The sequence below is a fragment of the Mastomys coucha genome, unplaced genomic scaffold (assembly GCF_008632895.1).
Source record: "Mastomys coucha isolate ucsf_1 unplaced genomic scaffold, UCSF_Mcou_1 pScaffold20, whole genome shotgun sequence".
Lineage (NCBI taxonomy): Eukaryota > Metazoa > Chordata > Mammalia > Rodentia > Muridae > Mastomys > Mastomys coucha.
In genome coordinates, this window is record NW_022196903.1 from 51,956,387 (window position 1) to 51,973,473 (window position 17,087).

Here is a 17,087-nt window from a genome sequence, read left to right on the forward strand (position 1 = left end):
ACTGGGATTCTAGGCAAACAACCACCACATAGGGCAGCTGCTTGCCTTTAGTAATTCACATGCACTATGCTAATATTAACCCAAGAGCTTTCCTTCCTCTCAGTGCTCAACATTGGGTCTGAATTTAACTTTCATTCAACAAAAGTCAATCTGTGTGATTGTGGAACTGCAGCCCCAAACCTCATTTTCAGACCTGTATTTTCACAAAAGTATAAACATAAACACACACACACACACACACACAAACATGCACAGAGGGATAGATGCCAGTACTCTGGGACTATCTGAAAGAAGATACTGAATATCAGAGCAGAGTATTTTTAACCACCAGTCTTGTAAGCCTATACCTGGTGTATACAAAGTTCTAGCTTGTTCTGCCAATGTCAGCTGTGGCAGATGCTTCAAGAGAAGAGCTGCTGGACAAACACATCAAGTACAGAAGACACATTCAAAAATAGAAAGCTCTACCCTTGAACTATGAACTCTGCGAAGTTTTAAATCCTTTAAATCTGGAATCTTGAAATATGAACTAGAAAAATTGGAAAACTAGAAAACAATTACTTTGTGTGCTTTCAGGATGAGCTTAAGGTTTCTAATGGTGTTAACCCAAGCTTGTGTAGAACAAGGCTAAAGAAGGAAGCAAGAGGTAAGACCTTCACTAACTTTGTTCTCTATGAATTTTAGTTACTGTATGTCCTTCTGAGGCTATAGTTTTTTAAATCAATAAAATGGGAATGTCTAAGTAAGCAATTACTTGCTTTAAAACAGACTTGAAAGTATCTGAGTGCAGACTGAATACTTTTAAAGACTGGCTTCACTCTGACTTATAGGAACATAGAAAAAAATAAATTAACACAGCTTTTAAGTTGTGGCTCTGCTTTAATTTTGATAGCTGCAGAACCATGAAAATCACACTGATTAGGAAGTGAAACTTTATGTGGTGAACTGTGTATGAAACTTTATGTGGTGAACATGAGAAAAGATGTCTCTCACTCTAATATGGGAAGGACTCTGGCAACAGCATTAACTGTCCCTGCTAAATTCTTTGGCATTTATTTTACCTCTCTCAACCAGCCAATACTATTTGTCTTTAAGCTCAGTGTATTAAGGTGTTAAATTTCTTAGGGTGATTACCAACTAGAAATAAAATTATAAATTTACTGGAGGACTGTAATAATTTCCGTGTTGCATTTAAATTCTCCCCAGACAGAAATAAGTACACACAAACTGGAAAGTGAAACATTCTCGATACAGAGAATAAACAAAACTGAAACTGAACAGTTGAAGGTGTGGGAGGAAACACGGAAAAAATAAATTCAAAAGCTGTCTGTCTATTTCAGGATGGGCAATTTATGCCCATTTTCTTAAACAGGAAAACAACAGTTGGATTTTATGGATAACTGTGAAAACAAATAGTTTGTAAGCTCAGAATGTAATTCTCTAGCCTACCACTCAGTTCTAATACCAATAGCATTTTTCAAGACAGTAAACCAAGACACATAGAACAGACCCCGAACAGACTCCGAGTTCTTCCTGCCCTGTCCTTTCTCCTACAGCAACAGCACAGGTAGCGTCAGTATCCAGGAAAGATAAGCAGGCTGCTTATACAACAGTCTGCTTACGGTCAAAGTTTTAAAAGAAGCTACATGAAACTTGGAAGATTCAATTATTTAAATGTGATGCAGAAGCCAGGCACAGTGATAGCCTGTAGGAAGCACTTAGTAGGTTAGAGGTCAGCACACATTATAAGACCCTGTCTCAAAAAAAAAAAAAAAAATCTGATATGGCCACAGTATTCTAGATTTTACTGTAATACATACGTTCTATGTTTTAAGGATGTGTTTTTGGAGGTTCTGGGTATCCAACCTAAGCCCTATACATATTAGACAAGTAGTCTACTACTAAACTATATGCCCAGTCCTTACATGTCTGAATTTTAACTTTCAATATGCAAATTGTTACGTTAGAAACCTAGCTTTATCAATTCATAAAATGTGCCAGTATAAATGCAGTCTATACTATCCTGGGTTAGGCTCACAGGCATGAATATTAATCTTAATTACCAGCAATAATATACTCATGTGGCTCTCTGCAGAATTGAGTCACATAGCAACTGAGTTTGTTGCTCTTCTGAGAGTACTTTGCTTTTGCCTAACACCCACATGTCTACATAAGAAACCTCTAAAATCAGACTACATAAAATGTAGTTTCTGAGCTAAGATATCTGAAAGTTTTACAAACTCAACACCTTTGCAAACTACAAATAATTTTACATTTCTCTACATTAGATTTGTCTACGTAGATTTCCTACTTTATATTTTTAAATGGCTAAAGTTTCAATAAGATAGAGAACCAAGCTAGAAGTTAAACACAGCAAGTTAAACACAAGAAACTCATGGCTTCTGGAACTTACTCTGAAGGTAACCGGACAAGCTACGTACGGCAGCACCAGCAAAAGAAAATTCTTCCTGTCTGAGAAGCACTAATATAGCACAAGGTGCAAGGCGGGCGGCTCCCAAAGCCTTGACTAAGCCTTATGCAAACAGTCCTGTGACGCACGCATGCGGAACAGTGCTTTATTATGCTATGGGTGACAGCCTTGCTGGCTCTCTCGGCTCGATACCATTCAGTTTACAGAACTTAACCAGCTGGGAAACGTGGGCTAAGAGCAGGTAGCTCAGCCAAGCAACTGCTCAGCAGTCTAAGAAGGAACTCTGAGTATAGCTCTTGGACCACTCCTTTCCTGTTGCTGACTACGTTGCACTCGTGATGCGTGCACTCCTCTGGTGGATGCTCTGCTTCAAGACAAAGTGAAAAGGTGAAGTTTGGTTGCTGGAGCCGGGGAAGGCAGATAGGAGGCAGTTGTTGCTCAATTTGGCAGAGTGCCAGTTTTTAAATAAAAACTGTCCTAAGGGTGGTGTGTGGTGGTAATGGGTGCACAATAATGTACGTGTATTTAATGTCACCAAACTGTAAGCTTAAAGGTGACTAAAATGGTACCTCTTGTATTATGCATATTTTACTCCAGTGGGACTGAAGGAGGCTTTTACATTTTATTTATATTTTCTGGCAGCTTTTGGTAAGTTTTAATAAAACCATGCCAAAAATTGAAGACTAGTGTAAAACTGGAATATGCAGGTCTAACCATGTGCATTTGTAGTCTCAGCCACTAAGGATCTGAGGCAGGAGAATCACTTAGTCTATGTGGGCCATCTTTGGTAACACAACATGAAAAGTTTCTGCTGTTGTTATTAAAAAACAGAACCAGTTTAGCCTTTAAACTAAGCAGCAGGATGGCCGTATGCTAACACTGCTCCAGGGCCTGCTAGATAAGGTAGAAGTCGGGCTCCGGGGAACTTTATCATCAGGACCATGGTTAAGCTGTTTACATGTCAGTCATTCTTTCTATTGGCTCTCCTCTCTCTTTACTGTTCAGAGAGATCTAACCACAGGCTACATTTTACTAATTAAACTTTGAGAAATAGCAAGTCCTCTTTTCCAGAGAAAGCATATCAAAAGATTGCTCAGGCTGGACTCAAGCTCCTGGGCTCAATTGATCTTCATGCCTCCACAGCCTCCTGCAGCAAGCAAGACCTGCCAAGAACAAGTCCACATTGCCATGAGAGCTCTTGGGCTGCCTTGGGCCAGAGAGGGTGGTGACAGAATACAAGGTCTCACTTCATACACAGCACTGGCTGAACTGAAACTTGCTATGCTTGTTCTCAAACTCAGGATGCCACCTCTGCTGCTGGTGCAACCACGACCACCACCCCTCCCCCGATGCTGGCTGGGTGTGCACATTCACAAGTGGTGGGGGCTTGTGCAAGCCAGAGATCATCTTCAGGTGTCTTCCTCAATTGCTCTCCTCCATAATATTAAGACAGTCTCTCATTTAAGCCCACAGCTGCCTATTCAGCTAGGCAAGCTGTCCCACTTGACCTGGCCATCCCTGTTATCTGCCTCCTTGTTACTGGGGTTGCAGGTAGGCCACCACACCTACTTGGCATTCACATGGGTGCTAGGAATCCTAATTCTTGTCTTATGTGGCAAGTGCTTTATCCACTGAGCCATCTCTCCAGCCCCAGGCACTACTGTATTATAATAAGATTTAATAAGGCTCATTAACAAAACATATCCTTAAGAGGAAAACCTATTATATCTAATTACTGATGGGAATTCATGGACAGCAAACAAAAAAATAACTAATCTGCCCTAAATTACCTCTTTTAACAAAGGGGTCTTGGAGTTATACTTCCACACCTTCTTAGAAGAATATTACCAAAAGCTGTAGATATAAACACTCCTTTGAAAGACCACTTAGTATCTAGTAACTTACCCTAAGGGAATATGATTGTATACAAAGATATAGTTGCAAAAATATAGACTGTAGATTTGCTTGTAATACTAAGAAACTGTGGCCATCCATTATGACAACACCTAGCTGATTTTTAACATAGGAGAGAGATGGCATTGTAATGAATGCCTGTAATCCACTACCTGGAATGTAGAGGCAAGGGGATTAGAAAGAGTTGGAGGCTAGTCTAGGCTAAATGAGATACTGTCTCAAAAGCAAACAAACAGAACAAGGAACAGTAACAAAACATAAAACTTCAAAACAGAGGACAGGTGGGGGTGAGGTGAGCTGAGTGGCAGTCTATTTAGCATGTACAGAGCTCTGGGCTCTACTCCAACTACCACAAACACAACAAAACAGCATCAGAGAGGCGAACACACTGTGATACACATAAGATACAGATGCATGAAGCTCTTAGAAATGAACAGTGCTGTATGGGGTAGGTGAAGCCTATAATCCCAGGACTTGGGAGGAAGGAGCAGGAGGGCCACTCTCCCAGGCCAGGCAACAGTAAGAGCCGGTCTTAGAAATAATAATAATAAAAAAAAATATTGTACGTGGCTAAACTTCACTAGCTTTTGCTGTGGGTGTGGGTCAGTACACAGAGGGACTGTATAGAATTCATGATGCCCTGCTTTAATTCCAAGAAGTAAAAAAAGAAGTAACTAAATTACATGAACAAATGAATACATTTTACTAAATTCTAAGTATGTGGGCTTTCCTCAGCCTATATCCCTAGCACCCCGTATATCATATGCCATGGTTCTTACATTTCCTAAGGGAGTTAAGGCATACAGCTAGCTGCTAAGTAGCAGCAATAGATTCAGTATAAAAACATAGGGAACCTAAAATAGGACACATGATAGGATCCAGGGCAGCACTAATAGCCTGCATTCATAGCCTGAGTGGGAAAATAAACATTGTGTTTAAGTGTGGCAATCAGCAGCAAGTGGCATTAATTCTGTCCATCATCAGAAAAACTGAAGAGTATCCTGCCCAGTAACACACAAGGACCTGAACTGGGAGTCAGGTGCTTCATAGCACACCCAGTTCTTCAAAGTGGAGGCAGAGGAGTGGCAGGCTTCAGACCACAAAGGCCACATAGCAAAGTCTTGTCTAAAACATAAAAGTAAAATTCCCTCCTTGAGGGACTTAGACTTATCAAAGACTGAGCAATATTCGCTGAGGGCTTTTGCACTGACAGTCCTGAAGCACACAAATGCCCTTGACAGGCACCCTAATGCAATGAGGTTAGCTTGAGAGAACTCAATACAACTCCCCTCTTTACAGGAAAGCAAGATGGGATCTGGAGAAGCTAAGCCACTTATTACTGTTATGTGGTTTATGGACAAAAGCAAGGTTGTTTTTAAAATCATTTTATGCCACTGTAGGTAGTCAGTCATGTACACAGACCTGTGCCACTGTAGGCAATCATGTCCACACACTCGTGCCACTGCAGGCAATCATGTACACACACTTGTCCACTGTAGGCAATCGTACATACACCTGTCTACTGTAGGCAATCATGTCCACACACCTGCACACTGTAGGCAATTATGTACACACAACTGTCTATTGTAGGTAATCAATCATGTACACACACCTATCTACTACTGTAGGCAATCATGTGCACACACCTGTGCCACTGTGGGTAATCATGTGCACACACCTGAGCCACTGTGGGTAATCATGTGCACACACCTGTGCCACTGTGGGTAATCGTGTGCACACACCTGAGCCACTGTGGGTAATCATGTGCACACACCTGAGCCACTGTGGGTAATCATGTACACAATCATGTACCTGCCTACTGTAGGCAATCATGTACACATACATACCTGTGCCACTGTAGGCAATTACATATACATGCTTACATGAGAGTGCTTGAAAAATATACTTCTAAGAATGCTTGGCTCGTAAGAGGGCTCAGCAGATAAAAAGTCTGACAACCTAAGTTCTGTCCCTGAGATTCAAAATAAAACAAATCAAACCCCAAACCTCACAGTTGCTCTCTGATCTCCACACCAGGCCGGTGCTGTAGCCACTCAAATACACATAGCATGCACAAGAATCATAAACACAAAGCAGTATGCCATAGAAAGTACTGAATTAATGGTTCCACTTCTAGACACCTCCAACAGGACTGATGCACATATAAGCACATATAGGCTAGCAGCACACACAAGACTTGCACAGGTTCAAGCCAGAAAAGGTCTCACACTTAACCAAGAAGTTATTTGCAATCGACAAGGAGAAAAAAAATCAATTTTCTCCAATAGTGTGTCACTGGGTTTATCATGACACTTCAGGGCAGGGTATGTGCTTAGGAACAGCTGACCAACACACACACACACACACACACACACACACACACACACTCACACACACAATCAATGAGATTTTTCTGGACTTTTTTCTTGTTTTTAGTCTTACTGGTCTTCTGCTTGTTTGTTTTAATATTCCTTTGAGTTTTTCCCTTTTTCTTTGGAGATGGAGAGAGAAATGGGAAGGGGGAAGATAGGGAAAGCCTGACTGAGAGTGAATAAGAACACAGTTTAGTATATAGGGAAGTAGAGAGGATCTGGGAGGAGTTGGTGGAGAAAGTGACCAAAATATATTGTATGTACAAAAAAAAAATTAGTTAACAAACACTTTTGGGGGCTAGGGATATAAGTCAGTGGCCTTGAATTCACGAAGCCCTGAGTTTGAACCTCAGAACCAACCACAAAACAAGCAACACAAAACCAGTTTTGTTTCAAATAGATTTTTCATTGTTTTCTGAGAAGGGCTAGAAAGAAGCTGGAAGTCACAGAGGCGGGTCCTCAGCAGTGGAGTGGACTTTATCTCTGCACTGTGACTGGCCTGGCTGAAACTACCCACATCCCTCCGAACAGCAGGCACTAGATGAGGAACTGTAATGCCAAAGGACAGTAGTACACAGGACAGGATATTCTTCCTCTCTGACACTGTACCTAGCTGTCTATTTTACTAGTGAGCATGGTTATCTTTATCAATGGAGAAAGTGATACCCACTAGTATGTTCGAGTAACTAGTCAGAACTTTTCATAGATTGCCAATAAAATGTTTCTCAGGACTTGGTCAGCCCTGAAAATACAAGGGTCTGAGTTCAGTCCTTAACACTCCCATTTTAAAAACTGGGTATGGTGACACATGCTTGTAATCCCTGGAGCTTGGTGACCAGCTAGCCCAGCCTACTTGGTAAACTGGTTGGGGGATTATGGGGAGGGCCTATGGGCTCCATCCCAGCAGATATTAAAACCTTTCCCCAAACCTCAACTAAGTGGCTTGAGATTTCAAACTTCCTTTGAGAAACTCAAACACATTCTTTAGCAGTCTACATCTTTTCTCTTAGTTAAAAAGCCTTCCATGCTTCATGCTAATTGTTCCATGTCCTGGTATATCAAGATTTACATCACGCAGACTGTAACTCCCATCCTATTGTAGTGGAATCTCTATGCCTGAAACAGAACGAGGTGAAGATGCTTTTGTATCTTGGACTTCACAGAACATACAGTTTGTTCTCTGCTCAAAAGAAACACTGTCACTAAAGATTGCTATTTTGTATTGGGCACATTAAATAAAAGTGGTAAAATAAGGTTTTCTTATTGGTTCATCCTATCTGATACATTTAAAGAGAGAACATAAAGAGAGACAGTTTGCCACACAGCAAGATTTTCAGGCCTCCCAAGTGCAACAATACATAACAAGTATGATGAATTGGCTACAGTACTACTCAGTGGAAAAACATGTGCATTAGTTTGTATGCAGGAGGCCTTGGGATGATTCCTAGCACAAAGACAATTCAAGCCCATAACAGGAGGCTGAGACAGAAGGACCTTTGAATTTACAGGCTAGCTTGGGCTACACAGTGACTGTCACAAGATCAAAATAAAAAAGAAACATGATTAATTCCACTTATAGACTCTAAGGTCTAAAATGCACTAGTAAGAAACTAGACTGTATGCTATAATAGCCATTACAAGCTAATCAGTATCAATAAGTGATCAGAGATGAAAGATTTTGCAGGTGACTTACTTTCTTTCACTTGTTCTGTAGTGAGTGTCACTAACATTACCCGGATGCAGTAACTATCAAAGTTCCAGACTGCTAGAATCAGGTTAAGTTAACAGACAGTTGTGCTACTAACTACAGGTCAAACATTTTACCAGTTAGGCAAATAATGCAGTTTGTACTTGGTCCCAATTCCATCCCCCAAACCAAAGAAATTCGGTTTCAACTTCTAGGGCTTCCCAGCTCCAGTCCCACTGTAGTGTGTCCCCCTCACCCCCAACCCCCTGCACTCCCATTCTTTCTGACAGGGTTTCACTGTATAGCCCCAGGCCTGCCCTGAATTTACTATTCTCTTTCCTTAGCTTCCCAAGTGCTGGGATTATGGTATGTCTTATACCATACCTGATTCTAATCTTTTTTTTTTTTTCTTTTTTTCTTTTCTTTTTCTTATGAGAACTACTGTCAGGGAGTTTCAGTTTTACTTTTCAGCATGCTACAAGGCTTAGGAGTGCTCAAGTGGTTCCCATCTGCTTCTATAAGAATGTATCAAGTGAATCATTTGTTCTTTTAGAATTCTAACAGTCTGGGGCTGGTGAGATGGCTCAGCGGGTAAGAGCACTGACTGCTCTTCCAAAGGTCCTGAGTTCAAATCCCAGCAACCACATGGTGGCTCACAACCACCCATAATGATATCTGACACCTTCTTCTGGTGTGTCTGAAGACAGCTACAGTGTAATTATTTACAATAATAAATAAATCTTAAAAAAAAAAAAAAAGAATTCTAACAGTCTGACAAGATAGACTTTGACCTTAGTGTGGTACCTGTTCCCAAGGAAGCTGCATATAAAAATATGGTGATTTGAGGGCTGAAGCAATGGCTCAGAGGTTAAGAACACTGGCTACTGTTGCAGAGGACATGGGTTCTGTACCCAGCACCCACGTGTCAGCTCACAACCATCTGTAACTCCAGTTCCAGGGGATCTGATACCTTCCTCTGACCTCTCTAGGCATCAGGCACACACATGCAGGCAAAATACTCATATGTATAAGTAACACTCATACCCATAAACCTTTAAAAATATGATGTTTTAAAAACATATGACATTTATTGTTTTCTCAACAGGCTCAAGTAATCCTGTGTCTTAGACTCCAAATAGTTTGAACTACAGGAGGGCAAGCCACAACTGCTTAGATTATTTTTTTTTTCTTTTGGTTTTTGGAGACAGGGTTTTTCTGTGTAGCCCTGGCTGTCCTGGAATTCACTCTGTAGACCAGGCTGGCCTCAAACTCAGAAATCTGCCTGCCTCTGCCTCTGCCTCCCAAGCGCTGGGATTAAAGGAGTGTGCCACCACTGCCCAGATGATTATGGTATTCTTAATGCTGTCTCCAGCCTAAATTCCCAAGTAGAAGGGCATGTGGAGCAATATAAATGAGACTATGTGATGTGACAAGGTAGAGGAAACCACCATGAGTACAGAGGCCATTTCAGGCCATGGTATCTATTTCCACCCACTTACAAGAAGGAACTTACCAACAGATTAAGCAAGCTCTCATCAATGCAAGATGGCTCTGTATCTTTTGTGTTCTCTTAGATTAAAAAAAAAATGGGAGGGAAAGAAGGAATACAGCATATAAAACAAAATGACAAGACGACAACTAGGTCTGCCACAGCTGGGTGCTGTCGCACTTGTTTAAAATGTATAGCTTAATGGTTAAAGTAAGTCTGAGGGTTTACATGAGAGTACATAATCTGCCAGGCCAGGCATGGCAGCTCATACCTTCAGCCCCAGAACTCAGGAGGCAAGAGCAGGCAGATCTCTGAGAGTACAAGGCTAAAGCTACATAGTAAAGTCCTGTTTTAAAGAGGAGAGAGGGAGAGAGAGATGGAGGGGGAGGGGGAGGGGAAAGGAAAAGGAGAGGGAGAGGGAGAGGGAGAGGGAGAGGGAGAGAGAATGAAAATAGCATTCAGAAAATGATGTACACCAAGAAAAAAATTTTAAGTACTTATCACTAGGTACTTTGCAGCTCTTGCCTGGAAAGCATGCTTCAGCTTCTGGGTTCCATCTCCAGCAACACTGGAAAGCAGTGTCTACTGCAGGAGAAGTCTGCCACCTGCTGACAGAAGGCTGCATCATGTAGATGTTCCTGACTGATGGGGGTGTGTATTAAGTCAGTGTTCTCTAGAATCATAGAACTTATGGACTGTCTCTCTCTATATTGAGTGAATTTATTGGGATGACTTACAGTCTGTAGTCCAAGTAACCCAACAATGGTCAGCTGAGGATGGGAAGTCCAAGAATCTACTAGTTGCTCAGTCCCACAAGGCTAGTTGTTTCAGCTGGTCTTCTCTAACAAATGTGCTGACAAGTAAGTGCAAGCAGTTAAAGAGTGAATCTTCCTTCTTCCAATGTCCTTATGTAGGCTTCCATTAGAAGGTATGGCCCAGATTAAAGGTGTGTACTAACTTACCTGGGCCTAAATGTTTCATGGCCACTATGCCTCAAGATCTCCATGTCAAGATCTAGGTCAGAAACTTGTGTCTTCCAGCCTCAAGATCTGGATCACAGGTAAGCCCTCCAATTTTAGATTGTAGTTCATTCCAGATACAGTCAAGATAGGAATGACTAGGAATAGCCATTATGGGGTGTTTAGTTTGTTTGTTGTATTTAATGACTTTATTTTGCTTATATTAAATAATGTATTTATTTTAGAGGCAGAGTGTTACTAAGTAACCCTGGCTGGCCTGGAACTCACAAAGCTCCATTTGCCTTGGCCTCCCAAGTGCCACATGCCAGGCCATGGCCAATACTTTGATGGAAGCAAAACAATCTCTCAGGTAAGATATTCACACTATGGTATGAATACATGGTGAAAATACTGATGCTGTCAGCTCAAGACTCGATGTGTAGTTAGGAGCTAGGGGACACAGAAAAATGAAAGGGCCCCCTCACTCTCTTGGTTCTTGTTTAAATATCCTGCTGTCTCACATCCATGAACTTCAACATAATGGACCAGGCCAGCTGTGAAAGGACAGTAGTCACCTTTCTCAGAAGCACCACAAACTGTTAAGTGGCTAATGAACTACAGCCCAGCTCCCTGTCAACATGCACAGGTAAGGGTCCCTGTCGTGAACCACACACAGCCCAGCTCCCTGCCGTGGGGGCATCTGAGACCCTTCCTTCTGTTTTGGTTTTACTGCTTTGGTTCTTGTTCTTCCCTCTCTCTCCTTTTTGCATTGAGACAGTAAGTATCTCATGTGGTAGCTGATGCTAGCCTGGAAGTCATTATATATCCCAGAGTAGCCTAGAATTTGTACAATTATCCTGCTTCAGCCTCCTAAGCACTAGGATTACAGGCATGAGCCACCAACCTAATCTTGATAAAGATTAGGTCTCTTGTCCACCCGCAAGCTTGTACACTGTGTCTAGTAATCCTCCTCTTCCAGGACAGAATTCTTTGGACAGGAAAAATAACTATAACAGTTCTGCAGCATTTTCTCTGTCCAATCACATTGGGGCAATGACAGGCCTGTGATTGGACAGGAATAGAGAGGTGGAGCGAAAGTTGGAGGAGGAAAAAGTCAGGAGCAGAAGTGGGGGGTCGTCATCATGGAGGCAGATGATGAGGACAAGTCAGACCCCACCAGGTTATATAACCAAGCAAAGGTTTTTACAAAATAGATTAATTGGGTTAGAATATTGCCTTTATTATTTGGTTCTGAAATTACTGTATTGGCATCTTGTAAATTTTGATTTTATTATTATATAAATCTGATTGGATATTAAAGCATTAAGAGTCACGCATTACCTACCGGGTCCTGGGTGCTATTTAGATGAATGATTGTGGTGGTGTGTAAAGAGTTGTATGTGAGCGAGATATTTTTAATAACTGGGAGAGAATAATAAGAGCCCGCTGGGACGTGGTGATGCCAGCCAATACCGGCTCAAGAACGTGGCCTGGCGGGAAAAGGAATTTTTGGGGTAAATTCATTTTTTAAATAATCCCGCAAATAACAGTACAAATACTTACACCCCAATTCAAATTTAGTTGCAGATTAACCAGCTCTAAAGGCTCCAAATGATTTCCAGTTTGCAAGTTTGAGGCCAGCCCTGTCTATACAATGATTTTTTTGAATAGTATGGGATACATTGCAAGTACCTGTCTGAAAAATAAAGAACAGTTCCCCATTCCCAGACCACAATGTGCAATCATTGCCGAGCCACCTGTGGCAACAGTAGGGGCCTTTCAGGTTTTTAGGGGAATCCCTTCCAAGTTGCACAGCTGGCAACAAAATTAGCCCTCAGGAGACTAAGGCAGGAGAATCATGAAGTTGAGGTTATGTGACTGTATAGCAAGACCTTCTTTCAAAACAAAATAATGAATAAATAATTAATAAGGATTAAAATCAGATAATTATGGGGGGCAAATGTTCTATGGTAGATCACTTGCTTAGCACATGCCAGGACCAGAATTCAATTCCCGGCACAACGAAAATTTAAGATAAAAGTTCTTTTATGTATTCTAATTATCTCTAAATGATTTTTATGCTTAAACTACTTTAAAAGTAAGAAAAGGTAAAGAAGAAAAAGATTTTGCACAAAATTATATAGGAAACATTTCAACTACTATGAAAATTAAAGCCAAACCTTTGTGAAGATTTTATACAGCTCTACAAGCTGAAGCTCCCCCCTCCCTCTCTCTCTCTCTCTGCTCCCTCTCCTGTTTTATGAGACAGTGTTTCATATAGATAGTGATGGGCTTACACTGTTGACCCTACTGTGCTGCTAACTGCTGACAGGATTACAACTGTGTGCCATAACGCCTGGCTCATGTGGTAACAGGACTGAACCCAGGGCTTCCTGCATGCCAGGCAAATGCTCACCAACAGAGCTACAGTCCCAGACACCCAACTTAAATTCTGCTCCCTATTTCCAGATTTTGGTAGCGCCAATTTGGTATGTGCTCAGAGAATAATATCAGTTTAATGATACTAAATTCATTCTGGATTTTATTAATTACCTATTTTTTAAAAAAGCACACAAAGACTCTTCAGCAAATTAAACATCACACTTGCCACCACAGAATGCAAAATAAAACTATATTGAGATTCCATTTTACCTCAGTATGATGGTTCATATATGCTTGGCTCAGGGAGTGGCACTATTAGAAGGTGTGGCCTTGTTGGAGTAGGTGAGTCACTGTAGGGGTTGGCTTAAGACCCTCACCCTAGCTGCCTGGAAGTCAGTCTTCCATTAGCAGCCTTCAGATGAAGATGTAGAGCTCTCAGCTCTGCCAGCATCATGCCTGCCTGGATGCTGCCCTGCTCCCACCTTGATGATGGACTGAACCTCTGAACCTGTAAGCCAGCCCCAATTAAATATCGTCCTTTATAAGATTTGCCTTGGTCATGGTGTCTGTTCACAGCAGTAAAACCCTAATTAAGATACTCCCCCAACTCCCCAGTCAGAATGGCGGACATTACAAAAGCAACAAATGCTAGTGAGGATATGGACCAAAGAGAACAACTCTTGTCTATTCTGCTGGAAATGCAGCCTAGCCCAGCACTAGGGATATGAGTATGAAGAGTTACCAAAACTACAACCCACTTATAACCTGGTCCCCTTTGAATGGTACAACTACTTTCAATGAAAAATGCAGGTGATAAGAGAGAGAAAGAGAGAGAGGGGGGAAGGAGGGAGGAAAGGAGGGAGAGAGAGAAGAGAAATACAACTAATGCCTGAACTCCAGAGGTACAAAGTCCCAATTCAAAAACATAAGAAACATTAAAAAATCAAATTGGCATAATTCTTAAAAGTTACCAATCACAAAGTAACATCCTCCAACAAGAGTAAATTTGACATAATCTTAAAGAAGGAATTCAAAAGAATGATTGTCACCCCATCCTGCTGAAGAGACTAGAAACAGAATAAACATCTCGGTGTAATAAAGGCTAAATACAAGACATCTACAGCCAACCTTATACCAAAGGAAGAGAAAACTCGAAGCATTGCCACTACGATTAGGACTAAGACAAGGGTGTCTACTTTCTCTACTTTTATTAAATATAGTGCTTTAAGTCTTAGCTTGGAAATAAAAGAGACACAAACAGGAAAGGAAGAAGTCAAAGTTTCCTGATCTGCAGGTGATATGACTCTAGGTATAAAGACTATAAAGGCCCGATCAGGAAACTCTTAGCACAGATAAACACTTTGGTAAAACAGGGGTATACGAAATTAACACACAAAAATCAGCTGCCCTTCTATACACAATAAACATGCTAAGAAAGAAATCAGGGAAACAATCCATTCACAGGTGCATCAAAAGGCAAAATGCTGAAAAACTGGCCGTTGAAGAGATGGTTCGGCAGTTAGGTTCTCTTCCAGAGGACCTGAGTTCAGTTCCCTGCCTGCACCTATGTTAGGCAGCTTACAACTGCCTGTGTAACTCCAGCTCCAGCGGATCTGATGCCCTCTTCTGGCCTTTGAAGGCACCTGCACTTATGTGTGATTGCAAATGTGTAAACACACACACACACACACACACACACACACACACACGGACACGGACACGGACACGGACACGGACACGGACACACGCACAATTGTTTAAGTAGTGGGCTAGCTAGACCTGAGGATGCACATCTGTCTGGAACCCTAGAGACTAAGGCCGGAGGATCAGTTGAGCCCAGCTTAGACTACAGTTATAAGACTTCTTTCAAAAAACAACAACCAAACGAAAAACAACCAAAGAGAAACTTCAGATTTCTGGTTCTTTCTTATTTGTAGATTTTCTGGTTCAGATTGTGTATATGAGACAGGGCTACATACATTATATTCGTAAAATCGCTTGCAAGTGGGAGAACTCTATTTAAAAATAATACTCCATGTTCTCTGGTTGCCATAATTTATGTAAGCAGCTTTTGTGAGCCTTAGTCAGATGGTAAACATTGCTCTGCTAAGGAAAAACAAGCCTGTCTTTCAACCCCCAATCAATGGCTGTGCTGCTAATACAAACAGAGAAAGTAACTGGTTCTAAACTGGTCTCATGTGTCACACAGATGACTACACAACAAAAGAAACAAGAAAAAAAAAACAATTATTTTATAAAGTAATTCTAAACTTACCAGAAAAGAGATCACACTCTGTCATTAGGGTTGCAAATGTGGCTGACTGTGGCATGAAGATAATGCAAAGGAAACATGACAAATGTGATTTAGAAGAACAAAGTCATAGCCTGCTCTAACAATTTCTGAAATATTTGCTAATTTGGGGATTCAAGATAATATCAGAGGCTGGGGGTGTGGCTCAGTTGTAGAGTACTTGCCTAGTATGCTCAGACAATTCCACAAAAGAAAGCTGGTTATCAAGATAAGGTCAATATCAAAAGTTTAATATGCTTACATCTCTTATCTTGAAATACATTTTCTTCAAATGTGACTAGTTATGGTTGTTACTCCTCAAATACTGCCACCAGTGCCATCTCTAATTTCCTTGAAGACATGGTTTGTCACAAATTAGATCTGTTTGCTCTTCTTATAGTCTGTGACCTTTGGTTTTAATTTTACCAATACTTCCCTCTTCCTCAAACTTGAGCAGTGTAATTCATAAACCACTTTAATTTGCCAAAGTAAATTCTTTAAAGAAAAATAAAAGAGGAAACAAGTTCATAGTTCTTACTTTAGTTCAAACTTTGTTTCACCTTTGTCCTCGGTTCTAAGTTGTAAACAGCTATTGTTAAAACACATAAACCTCTCTCAATCTCCTCCCTCCACTCCTACTTAAATCTAAAGCATGTACTATCTTTTCCTTAATAAATCCAACTCCTGTTTCCTGCTGACTCATCCTGAAGCTATTTTCCTTTGTGTAAGAGCCTAGTTTCATATGGATCTCAGTAAGTCCCTCTACCTAATCTGAAATCACACTAAAACCACACACAGTTTAAAACCCTGGTACTTGAGAGGTAAGCTGTCTTAGTTACTTTTCTGTGGCTGTGACAAAACATGACCAAGGCAACCAACCAAAGGAAAGAATTTAATTTAGGTTCATGGTTCCCAAAGGTTAGAGTCCATGACCATCACTTTGAGAAACACAAGACAGCAGAAAGCAGGCAGGCAGGCGACAGGCATGGGCTTGCTGGAGCAGTAGCTAAGGGCTTTCTTCTGATTTACAAGTGAAAGAAAGAGCTAACAAGGAATGATGTGGGGCTCATCCCTACTGAAAGGATTCCTCTAACAAGGCCACACCTCTTAATCCTTCCCAAATAGTTCCACCAACTAGGGCCCAAGCATTCAAACATATGAGCCTATGGGGGCCATCCTCATTGCACACCCTATTACCAAACGCCACCCCTTGTTCTTTTGAATTATTGTAGTGGCTAGAGTGGGCTTATCAATTCTTCACATTCATAAGGCATGGCAAGAAGTCAACTTCTCATTAGGCACTCAATGGACTTTGAGATTTGGCATGCATATTTTAAAACAAGCTTCTAAATGATTTCACACTTGTTTTGAGATTTACTGACGAAGGATTTCCAGAGCTGACTGATCAGCACATGCCCATATTTCTCCACTATGGAGGCTGAGGCTCGAATACTCTGAGTTCAAGACCAGCCTGAGTTCTGCAGCGAGACACTATCTTCTCCAATGAGAATAAACAAATAAGTAGATATCTGTCAGAAAGTGCTATACGTCACACAGCCTTCA

The 17,087-nt window shown here is 41.2% G+C and overlaps 1 protein-coding gene across 3 annotated transcripts in view; it reads right to left on the reverse strand.

Annotated features, from left to right (window-relative positions):
• Nt5c3a (5'-nucleotidase, cytosolic IIIA) overlaps positions 1 to 17,087 on the reverse strand; it is a 44,349-nt gene that overhangs the window by 19,221 nt on the left and 8,041 nt on the right. Inside the window, exon 1 of one of the 3 annotated variants that reach the window (XM_031382021.1) lies at positions 2,414 to 2,705. The exons of the other annotated variants lie outside the window; for them this stretch is intronic. The gene's annotated coding sequence lies outside the window, so the exon portion shown is untranslated. Of the gene's footprint in view, positions 1 to 2,413; positions 2,706 to 17,087 lie in introns of those variants that run through there. 3 annotated transcript variants of the gene reach the window in all.